A 12,637-nucleotide genomic window follows, 5' to 3' on the forward strand; every position below is an offset into this window, starting at 1 on the left:
ATTATGGAAACTATTCAAATAAAAAAACAGCAAAATGTTATTAATCTTTCTTTCTAAGGGAGCAATGAATTTCAAACACTGTGTATTTTAAAGGGATGTATTTTTCCATAGACATTTGAGTAAAGGGTGAGCGCAAAACACTCCTAACATACCTGGCCACTATCTGGCACCTTCCAGCTCTCCTTGCTTCAGGCAGCAAGACATGAAAAACCAAATCAAACAGCTCTTCCACTTTCCACCATTACAGGTGGGAAATGATTGCATCCATGATAATTAGAATCAATTTATTATTATTATCAGTTGCTATAATCAACACAAATCGGAAGCTTTCCTTCCTGCCACTCAGCCACATCTTTGCTAAGGAAACATCCAACAGGCAGCACCTCATGCAGTAACGCAACAACAAATGCAATCTGTTATCGCCTCTGGCGTAACGTGTTAATGCTGACCTGCTCATGGACATGTAACAGGTATTCTGTGCTAAAGCCAAGCCATGCTTAAAACATTGTTATTTTAGGTCTCTCTATGTCTAACAAATTGAAGAGATTCATACATAATCAATATAAAAGACTTAGAGATACACAAAGAGCTATGCATTTGATTTCATCTTGGTGATATGAAAAGGAAGCTCATGACATAGAGGAAATGACCAAGTAAATTACATCCAGGAAGAATAAAAGTTGTTTGACTCAAAGATTTAGTTGTATTTGGAGTGTGAAGGATGAACTGAAAAAGGCAGATTAGGAAAACCGTGACAGATGCATGTGTATCCACAAATGTGAGGGGCTGGATATGTTTATGTTTGTATTTATTTGCAATAGTCGCCTTTAAAGGAAATAAAAGAATGCAGTCCAGTCTGTGAAACTGGAACTAATTTTGCAGGAATGAGATGAAAAGCTACCAATCTAAGGACTAGAAAACATAAATAGGTATCCATTTAAAACTGCAAAATATCCAACAGATAAAAAAGGTTTGGTATAAGATTTGAAAGACTGAAAATCATTAACAGAAGAGTGAAATAATATAGATATATATTTATCTATATTCTAATATAGATAATATTATATTCTATATTTTTTATCCGTATATTTATATAAACAACATAATTCATGGTCAGTTGTTTGCTCAATGTAGCTAATGGAGTTGCATGGAGCAGAAATGAGAGCCAAACTTCATTTGGGGTATTCTACATAGTGAATCCCAAAAAGCTGAATTCTGAAAGGTTCCTAACTGCTCCATTTTTAGAAGAAGACACGTTAAACAGCAGAGGTGACAAAAAATTTTGAGGCATGCAAAATTCCTCTTGTACCCTTCCCCTTCAGCTCCTGAAAACAAATCTTTCATTTTATGGGACTTCAGCCACAATAGTCATGAAATAACTGAGAATCTTTCCAAATAAGGTCTGTCTTCCCCACACTTCCTCACTGAAAGCTATCTACATCGAAAGTAAAGACTCCCAGACAGAGACATAAGGAAAGCCATTTAGATTTTTAAAAATTGATCTTTTGGCACCTCACTGTCCCGACTCAAATTTCATTCATCCTTCATTTTAGGACTTGGCCAGATAACATGTCTCACATTTGGACCTTGGCAGACTGAGGGACATGCCTGAAAGCGAAGCATCAGTGGTGCAGGTGGCCTTTGTAGGTAGAGACGGCTGTGTCTTGAATGCTAATTTCAATTTTACAGCCTGCAACCGAATGCCAGAATGGACCTGTTTTCTCTTCTCTTTAGCAAGAGGGAAAACCACACATGCTATTGCTGGAAGCAGGCCAGGCAGCGCAGAGTGTGCAGCAGGTACCTGGCAGCGAGGCAACTGCAGCCATCACATGGGAGACAACTTTTATGCTCTTTTGGAGTGAGCGAGGATTATGCCAAGCCCTAATGTTCCATATGAAGGAAATGAAATCACTCAACATATTTTACAGCTCAGGGAAAAATGTTGCTTCATTTTTCCTCAAATGAGGTATTTAGCTCTGTTAGCAGGACATTATTAGATTTATTACCATGTCAAGTCCAAGAGAGCTACCAGTTTAACTCTTAATACAGCCAAAGCGCTATTTGGAGGGAGGGGGAGGAGTGCACACATATGAAGCGGGCAGGAATTTTTTTAAAATGCGTTAACAACTCCGAATGAGTTGAGCCAGCAAGGCACATTAGGAGAATGTAATCGTCTTGATAGTTCGGAGGGAGATACAAGATTAGAAAATGTCATTCCAGTTTAGAGAACGGCATATAGTTTATACGTAGGAAGGTTAATACCCAGAGAAGAGAATAACGCTACAGCTCCCACTTCTTACCTAAAAGCAAGCAAAACTGTTTGGAGCCCTATTTGATTTGGAGTTGCACATGGTGTTTTCAAAGGTTGCTTGGGCTCTGGATTTAATAGCATTTAAATCCCCAAGTGCACTGCATTTCCTTAGCTGTGCTAGGATCGGTTATGTTTTAAATGCCTCAAGTTCAGAGTCAAATACCTGTAACTCTTGCTGAGCAGCACCTTACTCCACCATTTCCATGAATTTCACTGTAATCGTTTGTGGAGTAATATCTAATACCCAAAAGCATACTCTGCTCACCATCACAGCTTGCCTCCTCATGCATCTGAAGAGCAAGGGAAGAAGAAAAAAGAGTTTCCTATAATACTTTCCTGCTTTGCACATTCTTAAGTACAGTGTCCTGTAATACACTTTTAGTACCCCTTATAGCATCAGTGAGTGCTGTAGCAAGTCCTTGCATCGCCATAGTAACACTGGGATTCTGTAAGGGACAAGGCTGGTTTAAAAAAGAATTAAACAACAGGCTGTAGCTGAAGGTTAGGAGGTGGAGGGGCCGATTTAATGCTCAAGGGAGCAAAAGGAGGAAAATACAACACCAGCAGGCCAAAGTTTCCCTGGCTCCCACCGGCCACCCGCTAGTCATCAAAAGAGTTAACCAGATGGTGAGGCTTGTAAAAGGCAACAACCACAGACTCTGCTCTCCCTTACCAGGGGGAGCTGCTGTACAGCTGGACAAGCAGGAGCAAAGGAAACAAAAAGCACCCAGCACTGGCTAGGCAGCATGAAGGATGGTCTCAATCCCACTTGCCCAGGGGCTCTGCCACTTTCTGCCTTAAGGACCAAAAATCAGCATCAAAGTTGTCCAGTGCTTTACAGCCCAGTGAAACAAAACCCACAGCACCTCCTGTGCTAATGTAGAGTGTCAATGTGTTTTGCACTGATTTGGCTAATATTTATTTGTGCGTACACAGATGCCAGGCCTGAAATGCTCGTGGTGTGGCATTTAATTCAAGAAACAAAGGGAGTGACCCTGCTTTTACAAATGGCTGTAAAACCATGCTGTTGCGGGACTCAGGTGCTTCACATCCTCCAGAGTGTTTTCCAAAAGGCTCAGAGAGCAGATGCTGGGCTGCTAACCGATCCGAAAAGCAAACAACTCTAAGCATGGGGAGGGGGGGAAAGCAGGACTAATGAAACCCTACAAATGCACTTGATGGTTCCCACAGCCAGGGCATCTTTCTGAGTGACAGATAATTCATCTTTTACCAGTTCCCATTGCCTAGAGATCAGTCTCTTGGTTGTTTTCCTGTAAACCTACATAAACCAAAGTATTTTCAAACAGGAAACCAGATGTGACAGGGCCTGCCCCAGCCTGTGACAGGGACACACGGGTTAATTATGATTGATGCCATATCAGTCTTCATAAAGCACCCACTTGCCACATCAGGTGTTTTTACTGTCATTTATGGAGTGATGCTGGAGATGCCAGCAACCGAGGTCTGGGGTCAAGGAGAAAGGGACGGCAATATGAAATAGCCAATTAAGCTTCCCCCACTTGCCAGGAGGAGAAAATAGAAGTACGTATTAAGCAAAAACCATGTAGTAACTTTTTTTCTTGTATTTTCATGCTGTTTGTGGTCTCACAGTGCCAGCACTGCTCACATTGAGGAAGACCCAGACGAGGAGGTGGCTGCCAGGGTTAAGCTGTGGCTCAACATGGGCGAAGCTGGGAGGGGGATGCAGGGCCACGGTGCCTGCTGGGGACTGCCGAGGGGCAGGGAGCTGGCTACGACCACAACAACAGCTGTAAAACCAGCAGCATTTCAGACATGACTTTGCCGCACAACTAACATTGCTCCTCTAGGGGCTACATGCTATTGAAACATCTCTGCTTTCTAATGCCGCTTTGACTTTGTAAGAGGAAAATTCTAAGAAATTCATACACACTTGAGCCCTTGACATTTTTCTCACTTCTATCCAGTAATGGATATATGGGGTGTGTGCACACACATACATACGTGGAGAAACACAGATCTCCTGTGCTCAAACGTTGGCTGGTTTAAGATGAAAGAAAGGCCTGAATCTGGTGTTTCACCAAAAAAAAGATGCAAGCCTCTCACACTTAAAATGTGTTCACTGCTACATGGTGCGCTTTATGTGTCTTCTTTTGCATACTAATCCCTTCTACAGCAGCTTTCACACCCTTTTTTCCCCCTTTTTTTCTTAAACCACAAGACCAAGTTCAGTAACTGCTCCTGTCTGTGGTCTCAGGCAAGTTATGTTTCTCTGCCTCCCACCTGGCGAACGGTTAGACACATCTAAGACACTGACGTGAGCTAGTGCTGCTGTGCTGGAAACTGGTAAAAATAAGAACAAGTGCGCTGGTGAGCCAGGGAGGAAAGACAAGGCGCTGTTCTCTGCTTTAATTGCTTTTTCATAGTTGTGTAGTGCTTCTGAATTGAGTATGGCTTCGTGTATGACAGCCATAGCTGTCATCTTCTGTGAGTTACAAATATGGATCAATGGTAAATGAACTATTGTGGTTCACTTTATCTATTTTATGAGTTAGACCAACTTATTGTATTTTAATGAAAAATCAAGATAATAAAGCTCATAAATTAATAAAGGCAATAGGATCTGCAGAGTCTGGTATTGAACGAGCTGGGTAATTTCATGTGTGAGGTTATTTATCCTCCAGTTTCAGAGTCACCTTCCCCTCCCCCATTTAAACTAATCAATCAGAGACATTTCAGGGAAGGAACAAGGTAAAAATGAGGAGTCCTAAAATTGGTTTGCTCAGGCATCTTTGCTGGCTGGGGCTCTCAGCTCAGTGCCAGGACAGAAGGAGCTATCAGACAGTCCAGGAAGCTTTTGCACAGTATTTTGAAGTCATTTGCATGCCATTAAGAATAAACAGAGCACAGCTGGAGAACACCTTTCACTACATCCTACATGTCCTCAACTTGAATTATCCAGCTCACATTAGCAAATTCTATGACCAGCAGTATGTGTTTGCAGAGCTGCTAAGGATGTCTTTTCTCGTGAAAAAGAGTGTGCTTCTGATTTGGGGGTGTCAGATTTGAACGGCGTGTGCATCTGTACATGCACAGGGTCCTCAGAGGGGGAAGATCCTCAGGGTGTTCCCCCAGGTGAGAGAGGGCTTCTGGGGAGTGCTTGATGCCTCTGCTGCAGGGAGACAGCGTGGTGCTGGGTGAGTCCGGGGGGAGCAGAGGGGATTGTGAAGTGTGCCCTCGTGTCTTCCCAGCTAGCCCCATGCACCCCAGCACCCAAAAAAGTGTGCATGCAGGTGCCACCATGTGGCATCTCCTCACCTACCCCGGGAGTGCATGAGCACCTTAATTTGGATATCTATTGAGAAGTTCAGATGTTGGCTTGGCCTATTGAAACTCCTAACCTTGCAGCCCTGACGTTCCTCCACAGTGAAATGATCAGCACTGAAACAAGGGATCATTTTTAGCAGATCATCTGGGTGTGTATGGGGAAAACTAAACAACTTCCACATTAGTTGCAGAGAAGTGCACAAATGAATCACCCGCTGTTTTCAGCCAGTCATGAATAATTCAAATTCCCCTGTGTCGGCGGATCTAATTAGTAATCATCCAAACTATTCTTAAATTATATAGTTTTGACTTACTTGCATAGCAACGACATTCATTTCCGATAGGATTATTAATCCATTTGCCAGTGTGAGATTGCCCGGGCAGAGGCAGTGGGAAGCCATACCATCAGTTAACATTATTAATGTTTCTTTAACAATTAACCTATCCGGTGTTCAGGGACAAACAGCATATGTCACGTAGAGAGTGATTTTTAAAGCTCTGTGGATACGTGCCATACGTCCTGCTGATTTGGCCACCTTGAAACGCAAGGAGCTGTCATTAGCAAAGGCTTGACCCTGCATGTGCAAATTGCACAGGAACCAAGAGAAAATATGAAATAATAGAGTTACCAAGATATCATAGCAATAGCTGAGGTGTGAATCCACTCCAAAAAGTGACTTTGCAAATGCAAGGCCCACCGGAGTGCTTTTCACTGATTCCCATTCAAGTAAAAGAGATCTGTAATTTGTTTTCCCTGTTGCTAATTTGAAGGCTCCCAAATGCAGCCCATGTCTGAAGCTCACTCAAGAGGTCCTTTCCCACTTTGTCCATCCTGTGACTCTGCGGTCAGTTCTTTTGAAAAGGAAAATGCCAGTTTAGTGTACCTCAAAAGATGGCACAGCTGAGATTGGTCAGGAAGCTGTATATTTTTATTTAGTATAATTCAGTAAATAATGAGTGTATCATGAGCTTTCCCTGTCCACCAGGTATTCATATTAAAACAGCTGCTCCAGGATTGATCTGTAACTATGCAGGGTCGGGGTAAGACTTTTGTTTAGGGCAAATTATACCACATCTATTGCTGTGGGAGTTTCATATCTTATTTAGAAACACCTGGCACTGATGCTTGTCACAGATAGGATACTGGGTTAAACGAAGCTTAGATCACATGCAAACATGTTCCCAAACTTGATTATTTTTAAAGGGGCTTTTAAAGTTACTGATCCAACATTCCCTTCAAATATATCCTTCCAGAGAGGCAGTGCCAGCTTGCAGTTTGATGTCCTATAGAGAAGCCCTCGCTCTCAGGTCCCTGGGTAGCTCATTGCCACAGCCCAATTCCCTGCATAAACCAAAATTGTCACTAAACCCATTAAATAGCAGGAGGGATGTGCTCGGGGCAGCACTCCATTACGGGGTGGAGCATGGCTGCCTAAGGAAGCCACTCCGGCACACTAGCTACCATGGCTGTAAATACCAGCAGCCCACTCCTACACCTTTTAATACTTTCTACATAATTTTAAAAGGGGTTAACTCATTTTGAAGCAAATCTTGCTTTCTCAGTCACTTTGGGGGCTTCACTGGAAACTGATATTTGCAAGCACACTACATAAAATACTTTTAAAATCAGTAAAACCTAACAGTCGAAAGACAAAGGAGAATTGAACTTTTACCAGCCCAGGAAAATCAAGAGACCTGTCATCAATTAGAACTGCGAATGTTTTCTCATTAGGACAATATGTTGTTCTGGAGCTGGCCATGTGGAAAAGTTCTGCATGACAAAATAGCATGGGAGAGAGCGCAGCACAATTTTTATTAAATAAAAAAATAAATACACTGATGCCACCAAAGGAAAGGAATAAAGTTGTAAACATATTTCCCAGACATCAGCTAACAGCAGGAGTTTACAGTTTTTCTGCAGTGGCCAAGTATAATAAAATTGATCTGTTGACTATACAGATCCATAAAATAGTTTACACAGAGTTAGAGTTATTGCCAGTTGGATCAGAAACAAAATTCTTCCGAAAGAAAGTGGCCTTGTAAGCATCCTTTTTCCATTACACATCATGGCAACTGCAGGGTAAATGAGGGCCAGGTTTCCTCAGAGTTCGGCACTTTGGGATATTCTGCATTTAGACATCTCTCAAGGACTGAGCATAGGAAGATGGGTGAGCTGGAAAGGACTGAAAACCCTTGGACATTCTCCTCCTCACGGTAAATGCAGGTTGTAGCCCTGCCCCAGGCATCGCACTTGCCCTGGCAGAGGAAACTGGTTTGCAGGGCGTTTTGAACACGAGTCTAGTTGGTTTTGGTTTTTTTTGGCAGGAGAGGCAATGGGAAATGCTCTCTCCTAACACCCTCAGGAAGGCGACAGGGCAGAGAACTGCAGATGCAAACAGCTTAAACCACCATTAGCACCAGTGCCCATCAGCTAGTAGTGGCATTTAGCCCCCAAGTCTCCTTGTCCTCAGTCTGAACCAGATGTCCTCCTCAGAACTGTGCCCCTTGGACAAACCCCGCCAGACCAGGCTTTCAAGATTGGCACTCCATGTAATCACTTCTGGTCTATTATTAGGGAAAAACTAATTAAACCCTAAAAAGAAATCTTTAAAAAAAAGTCACTTAAAGACTTATTATCATCCAAACTTTGATGATATATGGTTCATAATCTTGATCCAGGAATCAGACAAGGACACCTGAGCTGGGAATTGAAGAGCTTTTCTTACAAAATCTGGGAAAAAGGGATGTTTGGGCACAGAAAATGAGGGCTACCTTCTCTCAGGACTACAAATCCATCCCTATGAGGGCAGAAGCACTCCTATCTCCATTGCACACGCAAGGTCAAAAGACCTGCAGGAAGCCAATGCAGAGCAAGAAACTAAACCTGAGTCTCCAAGATGCCTGGCTAATGCCCTAACCATTGGAAGTAGCCAACACACTACTGCAGGCCTCTTTTCCCCAACATTAGTCCCACAATTACTAAAGAAAATCAGTATATAAAATATGCAAAAACATAATTCATTATTTCACAACGCAACGTACACAAAATCCTCCCCAATGTGACAGCATTTAGTTTCAAATATGCCAAGGTTAATAGCTATAATGTAAAATCGTTATCTGCAGCAGAGTATTAATTAGGGCCCTCATGCACAATGCATTAACAATTTACATGCAAAGAGGTCTGCAACGATTCTCCGCAGGAGGCTGGGAGCATGTTATAGCCGACGGAGAGCTGGAAGACTTTGGGAAAAGCCTCGCACTGAGCTGTCTTGCAGCCCGAAGCAGGGCTTTGGGCCAGCATCAGATGCCCCCCTCCTGCCCTGTGCACCAAGCGAAAAGCAGTTTTTCTGGACCTCTCTGCATTGCTGGGCAGACAAGATTCAGTCATTTGCACTCTTCTTGGTGTATGGGAGCCCTGCAGGCACTGGGGATGTACCTCAGCATCGGCTGCCATAGGCAACTTTCTTCCAGATTGTGCCGGGCATCTTTCAAAGCCTCCCGACACTAAGCTTTTTTGGCTTGCATGTGCTGTATATTTTTGGAAGAATGCTGTTTTGATACAGAAAAGGTCTGATATGTTTAACGCTACTATTAATGGAGCCAGCCAGCCCCCAAGCCCCTCAGGTCAGTAATTCAGCAGAAGCCACCTCCACAAGTCTCAGAGGACAGAAACCAAATTTTCTGTCATTTTTGCAAATTTTGTAACTTTGGAGGGCCTCACAGTCTCCCATGCACAACACTTGAACCCTCAGCCTTGCAGGGTAGCTCTAGGACAAAGCTTCAAAACTCTCACGGGGCACGTGAAACTTCTTCAGCTGCAGGTCAGGAGCACAGCTCCTGCTTTCAAATATTTACAGAGAGCACATGCGTCCCTCCATCCTTCTTTTTCCTATGTTGGTTAACCATAGTATCAGATCTTTTTTTCCCATCTGTATCTTTTCCATTCTTTTTCCGTGGGGGTTACTGGTTTGGTTTTTGGTGGTTGTTTTCCTTGAAAAGTCAACATTTTCTAAACAAAAGCAAAGTTTGAAAAAAAGAAAATATTTTTCCAAACAGCTGGTTTCCACACCCAAAATAGGAGCTATGCTTTTAAGCAACCACAATGCACAATTAGATGTCTCAAGCAGCATGCCTAGATTTTTGTAAAGTCTCACTGAGATCACAAAACCACAAGGAAAGGGGCTATATGGGACTTTGCGAGCCCATCAGGCACACCCTTCCCCGCCAAGGCAAGCTGCTCTTTACTCCAATGGCTGATGTAGACCATCATGTAGAAGGTTCTCTACAGAAGACTATTGACTTCACGGACTTTCCATCAGACCGGCAAAGAAACCCAGGAAAGGTGCTTCTTCAGAAGAAAAAAAGCCTTCCTTATTTTTAACCCTGGAGAAGAAATCAAGATTCCTCATCTCAGGCAGCTTTCATCTGAAGTGAAGAAGGTGCTGTGCTAGCAATTTGCACATATCCTTTGCCATCTTCCAGCTAAAATACTACAGCTGGGACAGACTCATGATTTGGCTGTGGTGAATCTGAGGCTTTTATTAATGTGATCCATCACCAAGCCAATGGTTAACATATCAGTCTTTTTACAGGGGCTGTTATCTTGCTGCCGAACTCCAGATATAAATGATGGCTGTGTGACTTGCAAATTGCTGGGTACAGTCCATGAGGCAAAAATCAATAGTCCCTCTAGAAAATTCTTGCTCTAATCAGGCCTGGATTTGATACAACGAGGACAAAACCATTTTCTTCTGGCATTTTTAGGCTAACTTGTGAGAGAGCTCACTCGTCCTACAGCCTGTGCCAGGATGTTTGCAAATGGTGCTGGCAAAGTTGAGTGGCTCTAAAGTTTGCACAAGGCCAGGAGTGAGCTGCCCATGAGTTTTAAGATGGAGCTGGATAGCCATATAAACAGGATTGTACAACAGGGTTGTATGCAACTGGGGGAGACAAATCATGACCACCCCCCACCCCTGCTCCCCAAATGGATTAAATTTTTATCAGAGCACTGGGAAGAAAACACCAAATGTCAGGTGTATTCTACTCCTAGCAGGTGCTAAAAGATATTTATTCAAATGCTTTTTCCCCCTTTTATCATCACTAAAAGCTCCCTCTTGGGCTCCTTTTGGAGCTCCTTTTCCTCCCCAGCCACGACCTGCTAGAGAGCAAGTATTGCTGAAGCTTCAGCCAGGGCTCAGATGGCTGTGGGCTGAGACTTCAGCCTGGAAGGACTGATGAGAAAGCAGGAAAAATAAATCTCTGTGTATGTGGATGCCTTCCTAGCTCGTCACCTGCTGAGTGATGCCTCTCCAGGGACCACTTTGACTTTTTAAGGATTTGTTTTATTTTTCTTTTAATAACAAATGTGCAGATGTTCCATGTTTCAAATTACTCCCATTCACTTTTCTTTCTTTTTTTTCTTGTTTCCAGCTCGTTTAGGACAGGGCAAGCTCTTGGCATGCAGCAAAGCTGTCAGTCAACGGCCTCACATCCTTGAACCCCAGGAAAATGAAAGTACATCCCTCCTACACTGCTCCTCCACTCAATGACAAAACCCTGCCCCTTTCCCCCTTTGGGCCATGACCCCTACCGTACTCTCTTTTGCCTCTTTGGCCTCTTGCATTAGTCAGTGTTCCCAGACTTCAAAGTCCCTGAGGTGTCTCTGATCCTCTCAGCCTCTTCCTGCCACATATTTCCCTCACCATCCAAAAATGAGGCAAAAGATGAAAAGCGTGGCAATGAAAGAGCAGGAGAGAGAGCTCGATCCCCAAGCAAAGGTGGGATGCAGCAAAAAAGCCAGATCGCAGCCATCGGTGCAGGCATGAACAGGAAACACAACTTGCTCCCAGTAAGAAGCCACTTTGCTGCAAGCAGTTTTTAAAAATGCAGGGAGGGGATGCAAGCAACAGAGCTCTGCTGGCTAATGCTGCTCTGCTCCAACCCACGGCTGCACTCAGCAGCATCACGTCAGGGAAATGGCAGGGGGCGAATCTGCAGGAGGAACAAAGCACCGCAGCACCCTCGTGGCCATAAAGCCTGATCCTAAAAACCGCAAATTGCCAGACCCTGCTGAAGTCCATGAGCATCACACAATTCCCATGAGCTAAAGGCTTTTGCAACCACTTACACCATCTCTAGTGCCTCTGAAATGAAGTTCCTTCCAAAATTCCCAAAACAGGAAAGGAAAAGTCCAAAAATGCAATCAGAGGTCCCCGAAGCACATAATACACTTAGCACTTTTTAAGACAAAAGCTGTCAGTAATACGAGCCTCAAATGAAGTTTCACATCTAAATAACATGCCCTCCTTTCAACAGCACTAGTTGCTGCTGGGAGCTCTGCATATTTTTGTAAAGTCAGGCATCATGATGAATATACTCATTTTTATATTAAGAATCTATTCACTATGCCAAATTCTGTTCTCATTTCGACCAGGGGTTACTTGAAATAATGGAGTCACCTCTTTTATCTGGGTAAGTTTAGGGTTGTCTAGCTGATCTTTTTGAGTAACAGCTATTCAAGTATTTTTCGGCATCTTTTTTTCTCTGAAACAGGACTTTTCTTTAGCAATTAAATATCCAAAATACAGATCCTTTTTTTTTTTTTTTAAATGGCCTGGGATTTTCTTGCAAACCATGTCTATAGTGTCTTGGGATTTTGGCTGCTCAAAACTATTTTGATTCCTTCCAAAATTCCCAAAACAGGAAAGGAAAAGTCCAAAAATGCAATCAGAGGTCCCCGAAGCACATAATACACTTAGCACTTTTTAAGACAAAAGCTGTCAGTAATACGAGCCTCAAATGAAGTTTCACATCTAAATAACATGCCCTCCTTTCAACAGCACTAGTTGCTGCTGGGAGCTCTGCATATTTTTGTAAAGTCAGGCATCATGATGAATATACTCATTTTTATATTAAGAATCTATTCACTATGCCAAATTCTGTTCTCATTTCGACCAGGTTACTTGAAATAATGGAGTCACCTCTTTTATCTGGGTAAGTTTAGGGTTGTCTAGCTGATCT

This window comes from Pygoscelis adeliae, unplaced genomic scaffold, assembly GCF_000699105.1.
Source record: "Pygoscelis adeliae isolate BGI_AS28 unplaced genomic scaffold, ASM69910v1 Scaffold39, whole genome shotgun sequence".
NCBI classification, from domain to species: Eukaryota; Metazoa; Chordata; class Aves; order Sphenisciformes; family Spheniscidae; genus Pygoscelis; species Pygoscelis adeliae.